General features: G+C 46.7%; 1 protein-coding gene across 2 annotated transcripts in view; it reads left to right on the top strand.

The window, feature by feature from the left end:
* The first annotated feature begins 3104 nt into the window (after window positions 1-3104).
* NOC3L (NOC3 like DNA replication regulator) overlaps window positions 3105-14036 on the top strand; it is a 61799-nt gene continuing 50867 nt past the window's right edge. Inside the window, exon 1 of one of the 2 annotated variants that reach the window (XM_075612817.1) lies at window positions 3105-3235. The gene's annotated coding sequence lies outside the window, so the exon portion shown is untranslated. The remainder of the gene's footprint in view (window positions 3236-14036) is intronic. The other variant, XM_075612816.1, reaches the window with a different exon arrangement.

Raw genomic sequence — 14036 nt, 5'->3', positions numbered from 1 at the left:
TTCACTACATTTTCAGGGTAGATTCTTCTCTGTCGAAAGTCAAGGGCAAAGTTTGATCGAAAATATTGCAATTAGTCAATTTTACCCAAATGTTTTAGGTGAAAAAGTTCTAGCAAACACCCCTGAAAGTTCAAGTGATATATAGGCGACGCAAATTTGGGCAAGTTCGAACATCCCTACCAAAAATTGTGATCTAGAAATAACTTCCTAAAACTTTCTTGCTATAACAAGTCTCTATATACAGTATTTTCTATGCTGGGGCCCCATGGAGACTATATGCTTAGTGGTTTTTTTTAAGCTTTTAATGCAGGTTAGCGTGTTTTGATAAATCAAGGATAGGCTTACACATTTTCAAATGTAGCCTCAAAATGTATAGCACATGCATATATGCAAAACAACGATTGCCTTTTGCTCAGGAGTCCAAATACTTTATTTGTGATGTCAATGCTGAAGTCAAAAGTTTGAGATGACTAAATACATTGGGATTCCTCAGGCCTTACTTGTTCAGGCCATCTATATTCCAGACACCCAGTGGCATATTTGAAATTTTGCCGCCCATAGTCCCTTTCCTTTTTGCGTCCAGGGCTGCCTCCTGCAGTTCCACCCTGCGGCGTCAAATGACGCGTTTCCATGACCACACAACATCACGTCATGGCAACGCGTCGCCATGTGACGTCACATTTGATGCTGTGATGCTACCAGAGGAGGAGGGCAGCGCGAAGGAGATGAGACCTTGACAGAGGCCCCATGCTCCCCTCCCCCCCGATCCCCTGCATTGTGATATCTACAAACCTCATGGGTAACCAGTGTGAACCATTTCAATTATGGATACACGAGTGTTGAGTAGAGTGCTCCAGTTATAACCTTTGTGCATCATGAGGCTCCTGACTGTGAGCTGTGATGTTGAAGTATACTCCGAAGCAAAGTCGCTACCGTAAATGTAATCAAGCTAAAAGGAGCACAGCGGAGTACAGGCAGTCCTTGGTTATCCAACGGAACCCGTTCTGGAAGTAGCGTTGGATAGTGAAACCGTTGTAAAGTGAGTCCCATGTTAATCAGTGGCGGTGAGCGTTGGATAACGCATTCCGGCGTCGAAAAATGGCCCAAAGGGTTGCATTGTGAACTGTGAATTTTATGCCACAACTACTTCCTTTTTGATAGGAAATTCTACTTACAAATACAAGGGGCCGCCATGGGCAAATGTACCCCGACCTACGCTAATCTTTATCTGGGATGGTGGGAGGAGGTGAGCTTTTTTTCTGAGGCCATGCATCGATATAGACAGAGGATGAGACACGCACTCAATATCAAGGGTAATAGAGGTGGGGTACTTAACTGCCGGTGCGCTGGTCCTGGGGAGCTCCTGTAGTCCCAAATGTTCCAGTACAAAGAAGAAGCAGACACACGGTCTTACTCAAAAGGAGGTTTAATATGCCATAAAGTCCAACGTTTCGGCAGTCTAATACTGCCTTTCTCAATTAGACTGCCGAAACGTTGGACTTTATGGCATATTAAACCTCCCTTTGAGTAAGACCGTGTGCCTGCTTCTTCTTTGTGCCATGCATCGATATACCAGATATATTGATGTATGGCTTCGTTACATAGACAATATCATCCTCCTCTGGAATGGTAATAGAGCAACCCTCAATGAATTTATGACATGTAGCAGCAGTGTAATCTCGGGGAGGGGGAGGAACATGGGCTACAATAGCAAATAAAATGATCAGGCAGGTCTGCAACCCCGCCTTTCACCATTATCACCCAGCATACAGCACTTCCACTGCAGCAAGCGATTCTGGGAAGTGAAATGCAAATGAGCACACAGTGCCACCTTTTGCTTCAAATCCATTGTGTCATGACCCCTATTAGCTTATGCTTGCTGCATGGTCACAGCTTTTCAGCACAGCCAGGGTTAAGATGCATAGCCAGTAAACCCACCCACAGACAGTTGTTTTGACCTATACGGTCTCATCAGTGTGAGGCTGGTTATACTGGCTTTGCAAAATGAAGCAAGGATAGGTATCCATCACACATTAGTTAAGTTATGGTGGCTAAAAAAAATATCTTATACTATATTAGTGAAAGCACTGTATGTTTGCCTGCCTGCCTGCATGCATGCATGCCTGCCTGCTGGATGTCCGGTGTCCCTAGCGGCAATCTCATTGGTCCCATGGGCCGCCCGCCCCCGCACACCTCTCATTGGCCTCACACACTCACACCACCCCCTTGGCCCGCCCCCCACACCTCGCATTGGCCTGAGGCGGAGTGACGGGCCAAAGGTCCACAAAAAAAAAAAAAAAAAACACACACACACACACACACACCCCCCCCCCCCCCCCCCCCCCCCCCCCAAGCTCACACACACCTCACCCCCCCCCCAAGCTCACCCCCCCCCCCCAAGCTCACACACCCCCCCCCCCCAAGCTCACACCCCGGCGCCGCTACAGTCAGCGGGGGAGCGGAGCGAGCGCCCGGGACACACGCGGGGGAGCGGCCACAACACGCTGCCTCCCGCCTCACATCCACGTGGGAGCGGCCGGATGGGTGAGGCAGCATACCCACGGGCCTCGCCGCACGCTCCTCGGCACCGGCTCACCTCTCCCACCCCCCTCACAGCAAAGACCAGCCTACCCGGCGCCGCCTGCAACGCTCCTCGGCACCGCCGCCTCACCTCGAGCCGGAGGGCAGCGGGGGGGCTCCCGCCCTGCAGGAGGCCTCACCTCGAGCCGGAGGGCAGCGGGGGGGCTCCCGCCCTGCAGGAGGCCTCACCTCGAGCCGGGGGGCAGCGGGGGGGCTCCCGCCCTGCACGAGGCCTCACCTCGAGCCGGAGGGCAGCGGGGGGGCTCCCGCCCTGCAGGAGGCCTCACCTCGAGCCGGGGGGCAGCGGGGGGCTCCCGCCCTGCAGGAGGCCTCACCTCGAGCCGGAGGGCAGCGGGGGGGCTCCCGCCCTGCAGGAGGCCTCACCTCGAGCCGGGGGGCAGCGGGGGGGCTCCCGCCCTGCAGGAGGCCTCACCTCGAGCCGGAGGGCAGCGGGGGGGCTCCCGCCCTGCAGGAGGCTTCACCTCGAGCCGGTGGGCAGCGGGGGGGCTCCCGCCCTGCAGGAGGCCTCACCTCGAGCCGGAGGCAGCGGGGGGGCTCCCGCCCTGCAGGAGGCTTCACCTCGAGCCGGTGGGCAGCGGGGGGGCTCCCGCCCTGCAGGAGGCCTCACCTCGAGGAACATGCTGCCGACTGCAAGGTAAGCAGCTCTCCCCCCACACCCCCCCATTCCTTCATTGCCAGCCTCAACCCTCCATACACACACACACACACACTATATATATATATATATATATATATATATATATATATATATATATATATATATACATACATACATACATACATACATACATACATACATACATACACATACACATACACAGAGACACACACACACACAGAGACCACACACACACACACATGTAGGCGCACACACACATGTAGGCGCACACACACACATGTAGGCACACACACACACACACGCACACACACACATGTAGGCACACACACACGTCCACAGACACACACATGTAGACACACACACATGTAGACAGACACACACACACACACACACACACACCTATACAGACACACGTATACACACAGGCACACGTAGACACACAGACACACGTAGACACAAACAAACACGTAGACACACAGACACACCTATACACACAGACACACACCTATACACACACACACACACACACCTATACACACACACACACACCTATACACACACACACACACGTATACACACAGACACACACGTATACACACAGACACACACGTATACACACAGACACACGTTTACACACACACACGTTTACACACACACACACACGTACAAACACACACACGTACAAACACACACGTAGACACACGTGTACACACACACACGTAGACACACACACAGACGTAGACACACGCACACACACGTAGACACACACACGTAGACACACACACACACGTAGACACACACACACACGTAGACACACACACACACGTAGACACACACACACACGTATACGCACACACACGTATACGCACACACACGTAGACACACACACACGTATACACACGCACGTAGACACACACACATGTACACGTAGACACACACACACATGTACACGTAGACACGTACACACACACACATGTACACGTATACTCACACACATGTACACGTACACACACACATGGAGACATACACACACACATGGAGACATACACACACGCACATGTACACATACACACACGTACACACACACACACATGTATACATACACATAATGTATACACACACACATGTATACACACACACATGTATACACACACACACACATACACACGTGTATACACACACAAACATGTATACACACAAATGTACACACACACATGTATACACACACACACACATACTATGTATACACACAAACGTGTATACACACGTGTATACACACGTGTATACACACGTGTATATACACACGTGTATATACACATGTGTATACACACACATGGAGACATACACACACGCACATGTACACATACACACACACGTATACATACACATAATGTATACACACACACATGTATACACACACACACACACACACACACGTGTATACACACACATGTATACACACACGTATACACACACACAAACATGTATACACACACACAAACATGTATACACACACAAATGTACACACACACACAAACATGTATACACACACAAACATGTATACACACACAAATGTACACACACACACATGTACACACACACACACACACACATACTATGTATACACACATGTGTATACACATGTGTATACACACACGTACACATGTATACACACACACACACAATATATACATACACACAATGTCTACACACACATGTGTATACACGTCTATACACACATGTGTATACACACACATGTGTATACACACACGTACACACACACACACACGTACACATGTATACACACACACACACACATACAATGTATACACACAAACATGTATACACACACACAAACATGTATACACACACACGTGTATACACACACACGTGTGTATACACACACACGTATACACACACACACTATCCCCAGCAAAACCACATCAGCACACCGCTATCCCATGCCCCCCCAGCACACTGGCATTCTCGGCTCCCCGCCATTCCCAGCCCCCATCAACACCATCAGCACCCACACATCGGCACCTTTGCACCTCCCCCATCGGCACACCCACATCCGCACCCCCACATCCGCACCCCCACATCAGCACCAAACCCTCCAAAATCAGCACACCGATACAATCACCATCAGTACAGCCACAGCAGCACTACCACCGCACATGGGCCGCGTTGACCACTCCTCACCCAAATGCCACACCCACACCACAAACATCCCGGGCAACGCCGGGGCTCTCAGCTAGTATATATATATTTAAAAAAAATCAACAGTATTGGCAGCACTCTGCTGTGAAAATGTAGTTTCCTGGGTGCAATCCGCAGACAAGTAGTAATACTAATGTGAGTAATGCAAGCACTCCATGACTTCATTTGATGCATAAAAATGTGAATCCAATAAAAAATATGCACTAAATAAAGTCCTGGAGTGCGTGCATTGGGTGTTTACAGTATGTTTTGTAGAATCAAAAATGTGTGTGTCTCGTTTCTTTCCTCCATCTGAACTCGAACTGCTGACTTGTGAGTACTGGAGTCAGCAGTGTGACACCGAGTCACCCCCCCCCCCCCCACCCCATGCTGGTGGGTCATGCAATGTGTTATTTGAAATGTAACAAAGATGTTACAGCAGCCATCACCTATCTTTAGTGATATATTTCTTTGTCAAAGTGGAGATACAGAATATCCATTTTTTTCTCATACTTTTTAAAAATTGTTTTTGCATAATACAGAAGGGGGAGGGGGAAGAATTACACAGTCTTTACACGTACATGTACTTGCTTACATTTTCAACCAGGGGTCTTCATTTAGGGAGTCCCTAAGTCAGTGTTTCCCAACTCCAGTACTCAGGGAACCCCAACAGGTCAGGTCTTTGACCCTCCTGTGCTGGAGCAGGGATATCCTTAAGACCTGACCTGTTGGGGTTCCCTGAGGACTGGAGTTGGGAAACACTGCCCCAAAATGATTATGTAGAGGGGGGAAGGCAGGCCCTCAAGTGAGCCAGATCCTCCACTGTTGGTCATACTGTTGTAAATTAACCAGGGCTGCCAGATTTTGAGTTTTGGTATCAGTGTATATGACAAGACTAGTCTGTTTTTCTATGCTGTAATTAAACCAGATCTTATTCTTTAAAACAGCTATAGTGGGAAATTCACTCTTCCAGTGCAATGCAATTGCGCATCTGGACGCGGTCATAATATAAGCTAAGAGCTTGTGTACAGGAACATGCTATGATAGCTCTCCTATTAAAGGGCCAACCAGACAGGGGTGATCCTTGTCCCCCCTCCTGTTTGTGCTATCTCTTGAACCCCTGACTAACCATATTAGGGCCAACCCAGATATTTGAGGAATACAGATAAGGGACTCAACGTATAAAATGTAGCATTTTGCAGACGACATCTTGTCTATCACTAAACCTTTTACATCACTCCCTAACCTATTTCAGGAATTGGATAGATTCAGTAAGCTCTCTGGCTATGCTGCTTTCATTGACACTTAAAAAGGATTTAAACAGGGGACTTCCGGTGACGTCGAGGGGGAATGGAAGCTTGAACAACGAGCTCCCGTGCCCCTCCAGCAGAATAGCTCAACAAAGTATAGAAAACGCAACAAACTCCAAAAAAACCCACTAGAATTAAATAAATAAAGTATAACGAACGGAACGAGGCGACCCACGGAGCTCCGACGTGCCTGCCTGCAGTATCGGTGAGCGGGTGTTGGCGCTCGGGGGGGCCTCTTGTGAGCCGCGGCCCCTGCTGCAGATCTTCCCTCTCCTCCGCCCGTTTGACTCGATCCCGGCTGTGGGGCAGGAGGAGAGAGGCGGCGAGGTCACGGGTCCCCTGTAGTACATAAATAGACGGGGAGACGCCCCCCCGTGGTGTTAGAGAGGCGCACGCTGCAGCCTCCCGGCCGGGAAGGAAGACGCTGGCGGCGCCGCTCTGCAGTGAGATCCGCTCTCCCCCTGCATAAATAAAGGAGGGGGGGGGAAAGGGTAATAACCTTGACCAGGGGGCCTGTTGAGAGGGGAGAAAGCCAGGAAGGCACCCCCTAATCAAGAGAGGCATAGACCCTGGCCACGTGGCTGGTGGTGAGGAGGCGGCCATCTTGAGGGGAATAACAGAGACACTGACACACAGGGGTGACCTGAGAGCGGACGCCCTGCTTGTTAAGGATCCTGATCCTACTGACAGGGCATCTGAGTTACATATCCCTACACTCCCCCAGCAGTCTGGACTGAACTAAATAAATAACTAGCGGCCTAAAAATAGTGCCAAGTGGGGCGGAAAATCAATAAAAACTAACCGGAGCGGGCGCAACTCCCAGGGGATGAGTGGAAGGCTGAAGGGACCGGCGCAAACAAGTTTAAAAAGCTTATTTATGCCGTCGCACAAAGCCCCAGCTAGAGACAGCTTGGCCCAAGAGGGCGGCCGGACCCCCTTTATGGAAATGCCCGACAGCATGCCTGAGCAGAGGAGCAGAGGAGAACAACTAGAGGTAACCAGGGACCAGGATGAAATAAACAGATTAAACTACGAAATTCGCTCCCTAAAAGAGAAAGCAGAGGAACAGGAAAACAGACCGACGCCAGAACCTCCGCGTGCGATACATCCCGGAGGAGATAGAGACTACTCACTTACAGCCGTACCTGAAAGACCTGGTTATATTCCTAGTCCCTGAGCTGCAGCAGGAACAAATGGAGCTGGATAGAGCACATAGGACATTGGGCCCGAACTCACAAGACCCTAAGAGACCCTAAGAGAGCCAGAGACGTCATCATACGCTTCCATTCCTACACAACTAAGGAAAAGGTGCTCACAGCCAGCAGGGAAAAAGGTGAGGTGCAATTCCGTAATACCCACCTGGATATCTACAGCGACTTATCTAAAGAAACAGTGGACAGGAGAAGAGAAATGCGGCCCCTTACACAAAAACTAAGGGATCACAAAGTGAGATAGAGATGGGGATTCCCCTTTAAATTGATGGCGCAGGTTGGAGGGAAGATGCACACGGTGTCTACATGGAAGATGGCCCCAGATTCTTAAGGGCCCTGGGTCTCCAACATACAGATGAGGATGCGACATCTGAGAGAGCAGAGGAAGAGCAGCCCAGACAAGGAACGGCGAAAACACCAAGAACATCCCAACGCCTGGCGTCGCAAAAGAACCCGACGCGTGACGAATAAAGAAGAGCAGCCGACGCAGGAGGTGTAATACAAAAAAGAAATTGCAGAGAGACGGTCGTTGTTGCGCCATTGGGATAACTCCTCTATAGGATGTTCTCCTCTATAGGATGTTCTGTTATACTGTTTGCAGACTGGGATCACTGTCAATGTTAAAATGCAGGTATAGATGTTGTCTAGAATTAATCTTCTGGCTCCACCTTGTGGGGAAATCTAGAAATGTTTGTAAAGAGTCTACCCTTTAGAGTAAGATCTAGAAAACAATGTTTAGGAGCTCGCAAAAGACCGGGAACGTTCAAACTCTTGGGTATACCAAAATATGTTAACCCGTGTTACAATCATATTGGTTTGTTTCATAACTCTAGGTCTCAGGTTTAAGCTACCCATAAATATTAAAGCTATCTAGGGAGAGAATTTGGAAAAGATTCCTGGGGGGAAAGACTAGGATAGCTATGTCACATCTAGAATAATGGGAAAGACTAGAAACTGTTCAGTAGGTTAAGTAATGTTAAGCCCTTAATACCCTCCACAGGTGACAAGTGGTTATATAAAGTGTTAAATGGTTGCTTTACAGTGCCATGCATGGTCTCGATTGATCTCTGAATACCCCGGAGGGGCTCCGGGACCTCCTTGGTGGATTCCGGAACCCGACTCATCGATAAGTCTCCAGAGGGCAATATGCCCGCCCCCCTCACCCTTAGTGTGGTGGGGGTTACTATGTTAGCTTTCTCTTTTCTTTTTCCTCTCTCTTGCCCCTCTGTCTCCCCCTCCCCAGGTGTCCAAACAGCCCGTCTCCAAGCCAACCCTCCCCAGCACAGAGCACACAGAGATTAGAAGACTCAAAACTACTGACGCCAATAAGACCCACGGACTTCACCTAGACATGCACGCAAAGGAAGAAGGTAGGACCCCCCACCACCCTGGGAAAGTGGAGGGATCTCAAGACCCTACCCAACTAAAAAAGGAAAAATGGTTAGTAAAACACCCCTAAAGATAGTGTCCCTTATCGTAAAGGGGCTAAATTCAGTAATTAAGAGAAGACTTGCCCTCCAGGAACTCAAAAAAACAAAAGGAGATATACTATTCCTACAGGAAACCCATTTTAACACTACATCTCCCCCAAACACCTTAAAAAAAGACTACCCCCAAGCATATTACGCATCTTGTACAACAAAAAAAGAAGGGGTGGCTATAATATTCAAACATAACACACCATTCACCCTAAAAAAAAGTGGTATCAGACCCAGAAGGCAGATACTTAATTCTATATGGCTCACTCACTGGGGTAGAAATAGTCTTAGTGAACGTGTACTCCCCAAATGATGGGCAAGCGAAATTTTTAAGGGACTTATGTGATAACATATCCCCCCAGCCAAGAACTACACTACTGATAGGAGGTGATATGAATATGATAGTCACCCCAGAACTAGACAGAACAAGTGCACAAGGAACGTCTCACCCACGCATCACTGAAAAAAATGCGAAAGACTTTAGAAACATCTTAAAAAAATACTCGCTTATAGATATTTGGAGGGCGCAGCACCAGGGCCAGAGGGACTACACATTCTATTCACCCCCGCACCAGACCTATTCAAGGATTGATTATTTTCTGGGAACCAAAGATGTTCTCCAGGCATCCTCCCAGTAAGACATAGGGTCAATATCATGGTCGGACCACGCTCCGGTCTCACTAGTACTCTCTCTCCCCTTCAGTAAAAGCACTCAATATAATTGGAAATTAAACGATTCTCTCTTGAACCAAATGGATGTAGAAATAGACATTAAACAAAAACTCAGATAATATTTTACGCTGAATAAGGGCTCCGTAGAATCACCAGCAATGCTATGGGAAGCCCATAAGGCTACAATAAGAGGGACTATTATTTCCATAGCATCGTATAAGAAAAAAGCTAAGCAAAAATTATACAATGAATTAACGGAAAAAGTGCAGCTTTTGGAACAGAAACATAAAAATAACCCCTCAAAAAAATTATTCAAAGTACTAGATAAAACTAGATCTGAATTGAAGCAGACACAACTAGATGAAGTGGAGAGGGCGTTGAGGTGGACCAAGCAAAAATATTATGATAAAGGTAACAAAGCCGATTGACTGTTGGCGTCCAAACTTAGAGGACTGAGAACCAAAACGCAAATCTCAGCTATTCAAACTAGTTTAGGAACAAAAACATACAACGAGAAGCAAATAGCAAAAGAATTCTCAGAATTCTATCTTAAATTATACAATTTAAACTTCCCAAAGAATAGATCATCTGGATCGGAGGCTATCTCTGAATACCTGGGGAAGTGTAAACTTCCAGAACTTACAGAAGAAAACCATTTAGAACTAAATAAGGATATAACACGGGAAGAACTTCTAGAAGCCATTGCTCAATTAAAAGCTAGTAAAACACCGGGCCCGGATGGCTTTTCAAACCAGTACTACAAAAAATTTAAGAAGGTACTAGCCCCATATATGCTGGATATGATTAATTCGTTTCTAGGGGGAGCAGATATTCCGACAACAATGTCTAAAGCAAATCTGGAAATCATACACAAGGAAGGGAGAGACCCATTACAATGCGGTAACTATCGCCCCATAGCCCTCCTTAATTCGGATCTAAAACTCTTTAGCAAAATCTTGGCAAACCGACTCACCCCAATATTGCCCAGTCTAATTCATATAGATCAAGTCGGGTTTGTCTCGGGAAGACAGGCCTCTGATAATACTAGGAAAATTATCAACCTTATAGACCATGTACACCTCTCAAATACGAAGGCTATCTTGTTGAGTCTAGATGCAGAGAAAGCATTTGACAGGATACGGTGGGATTTTTTAGATCAAACTTTGATCAAATTCGGATTTAGGGGCCAATACTTAGAGGGGATCAGAGCCCTATACAAAACTCCCACAGCAGTCGTGAAACTCCCAGGAGGAGACTCAAGCCCCATAAAAATCACTAATGGTACCCGACAAGGATGCCCCTTATCTCCGCTTCTATTCGCCCTCTCCATAGAACCCCTGGCAGCAACAATTAGGGACGAAAAGAATATCAAAGGTATCGAAATTGGAGAGACAATTTACAAAATATCCCTGTTTGCCGACGACATTATCCTAACCCTGTCCAGTCCACTGACGTCCCTCCCAAACTTACAATCCCAATTAGACCAATTTAGTAAAATTTCAGGATATAAAATTAACACGGACAAGTCAGAGGCACTGAAACTTTCATTAACAGCACCAGAAGTTAAGTTGTTACAGGCAAACTTTAATTATAAATGGAGCTCGATAAAAATTAAATATCTGGGAATACAGATAACGAGCTCTTTTAAGTCCCTAGACCAACACAATTATCCCCCTCTCATTGAAAAGATTAGAAAAGATCTTCAGAGCTGGAACGAATATGAGATCTCTTGGCTAGGAAGAATAAAATGAATATCCTGCCAAGACTCCTATATTATTTCCAGACGCTACCAATAGACATCCCATTAGCAGAACTTAAAAATATCCAGAATAGAATTTTTGAATTCATCTGGAAAAACAAAAGACCAAGGCTTGCTAGAACAATTTTGCTAGCTTCAAAAGATTGCGGAGGTCTGGGAGTCCCGGATATCACTAAATACTATCTGGCGGCCCAACTAAAACAAGTAATAATGTGGAACAACGACCCAACTACAAGTTGCTGGCTGGGGATTGAGTCTACCTATGCAGGACCCCCCTCTCTGCCGGCAACCCTTTGGACCGGGGGAGGGAGAGCCTAGCAGATAAATTAAAACTGGGAGCAATGAGGTGTACATGGAGGATATGGTCAAGAAATAAGGAGAAATATCACTTGGCATCGTCCCCCACTCTAATGACACCCATATTTAGCAACCCTGAGTTTATCCCAGGCTGCCTCCCAAAGGGACTTAGTAATTATAAAGAGCTATGGTTGGTAATGGCTGACGACTATATAGCCAAAAATAAGATTCTTGCACTCCCAGAGTTGGAGAAAAAGCATAAAATTACAAATTTACCGGTGTTTGGTTATCTACAAATTCTACATTACCTACAGTCTCAAAAGACGCAGCGTTTGCTGCTATGACAAAATTTGAGAGATTATGCAGAAGAGGCTATTATTGCAAAGGTCTGGTTTCTGAGGCATATCTGGGCCTGGCGTCAACTGCGGCACAATCTAAGCATAGCTACATGCTAAAATGGGCAGAGGACTTAAACCTAGAATTAGATAGAGACGACTGGGAGGATATCTGGGAGGCGGCCTCTAATACATCAATCTGCACAACTATAAAAGAAAACATATACAAAATTCTGTTTCATTGGTATCTAACCCCAAATAGGCTGAGCCAGATTTTCCCCGGGTCCTCAGATTTGTGTTGGAGAGGATATGGGCAAAAAGGAGACATGGCTCATATCTGGTGGAATTGCCCAAAAATTCAGGGGTTCTGGATCATGATACAAACAATGATACGAGAGCTCCTGGGGCTAGAGATAGAGGTGGACCCACTGGTCCTAGTGCTGGCTAAACCAATAGAGGGTCTACAACCCCAAGAGAACAAAATGATAAGCCACGTCCTCACTGCAGCTCGCTGCTCGGTAGCCGCGGTATGGAAAAAAATAAACACCCCCTCCAAGCAGACAGTACTGAGACGTGTCAGGGAAATAAGACTAATGGAACTCCTCTCGGCGCAACTAAGTCAAAAGGTTGATAAATTCCATAAGGTTTGGTCAGTATGGCCAGACAACTAACAATAAAACATAGGGACCATACAAGACTGGAGTTAATAGGCCACTCCCCCCCCTCCTCTCGTTTCCCCTCCCCCACCCACCCCTCCTCCCTCTTCTTTCTTGCTTGCTTTTTTCTCCACTGTCCTTGATTTTCTCCGAGAGAGAGATGCCCGGAAGCGGCTGCCTCCTCAATAGGTTGTTAAAATTTAAAAATATATATATATAACAAATGTTTTGTAGAATTCAACGGATGTTAGCTAATCTATATAAGAAAAGAAGACAACAAGAGTATTATTTATGTTGTAATATAATGTTTAATATTTTTTCTTTTTATACACTGTGAAGTTGTAACCGATGTATGTTAAAACCTGTTATTTGATGTCATTCTCTCAAAAAACAATAAAAAAATTGAAGAAAAAAAAAAAAAGGATTTAAACAGTGGGCCAAATACAATATTTGCAGTTGGTGATGAGTAGAGTGACAGGACTCCTCGTAAGAAGCAACCAACCGTGAATCCAAACGTATCTAGCACTGCATCCATGTAAACCCAATCCAGCCTGTCCAATGCCTTTTCCACGTCCAGCAACAGGAGGAGAGCCCTGACTCCCAACTTTTTCGTTTGTGCTATTAAATCAATGTCTCTCTTGGTGTTGTCAGATGGCTGCCGGCCCGGGATGAACCCCACCTGGTCTGTATGCAGCAGCGAGAGGAGATACTCATTTAGACATATTGCCAGAATTTTAGAAAACAGTTAATGTCCACATTACTTAACGCTACTGGCGGTAAATAGTACGTATCAGGTCGTTTCCTTCTCTGGGGAACAGGGAAATGTGGGCCTGCAGCATATTGGATGGGAACTGGGCTCCCTCAAGTATTGAGTTATATAGTCTTAATAGCTGAGGGAC

Source organism: Ascaphus truei, chromosome 8 (assembly GCF_040206685.1).
Source record: "Ascaphus truei isolate aAscTru1 chromosome 8, aAscTru1.hap1, whole genome shotgun sequence".
Classification (NCBI taxonomy): Eukaryota; Metazoa; Chordata; class Amphibia; order Anura; family Ascaphidae; genus Ascaphus; species Ascaphus truei.
This window is presented reverse-complemented; position numbering and strand designations above follow the sequence as displayed.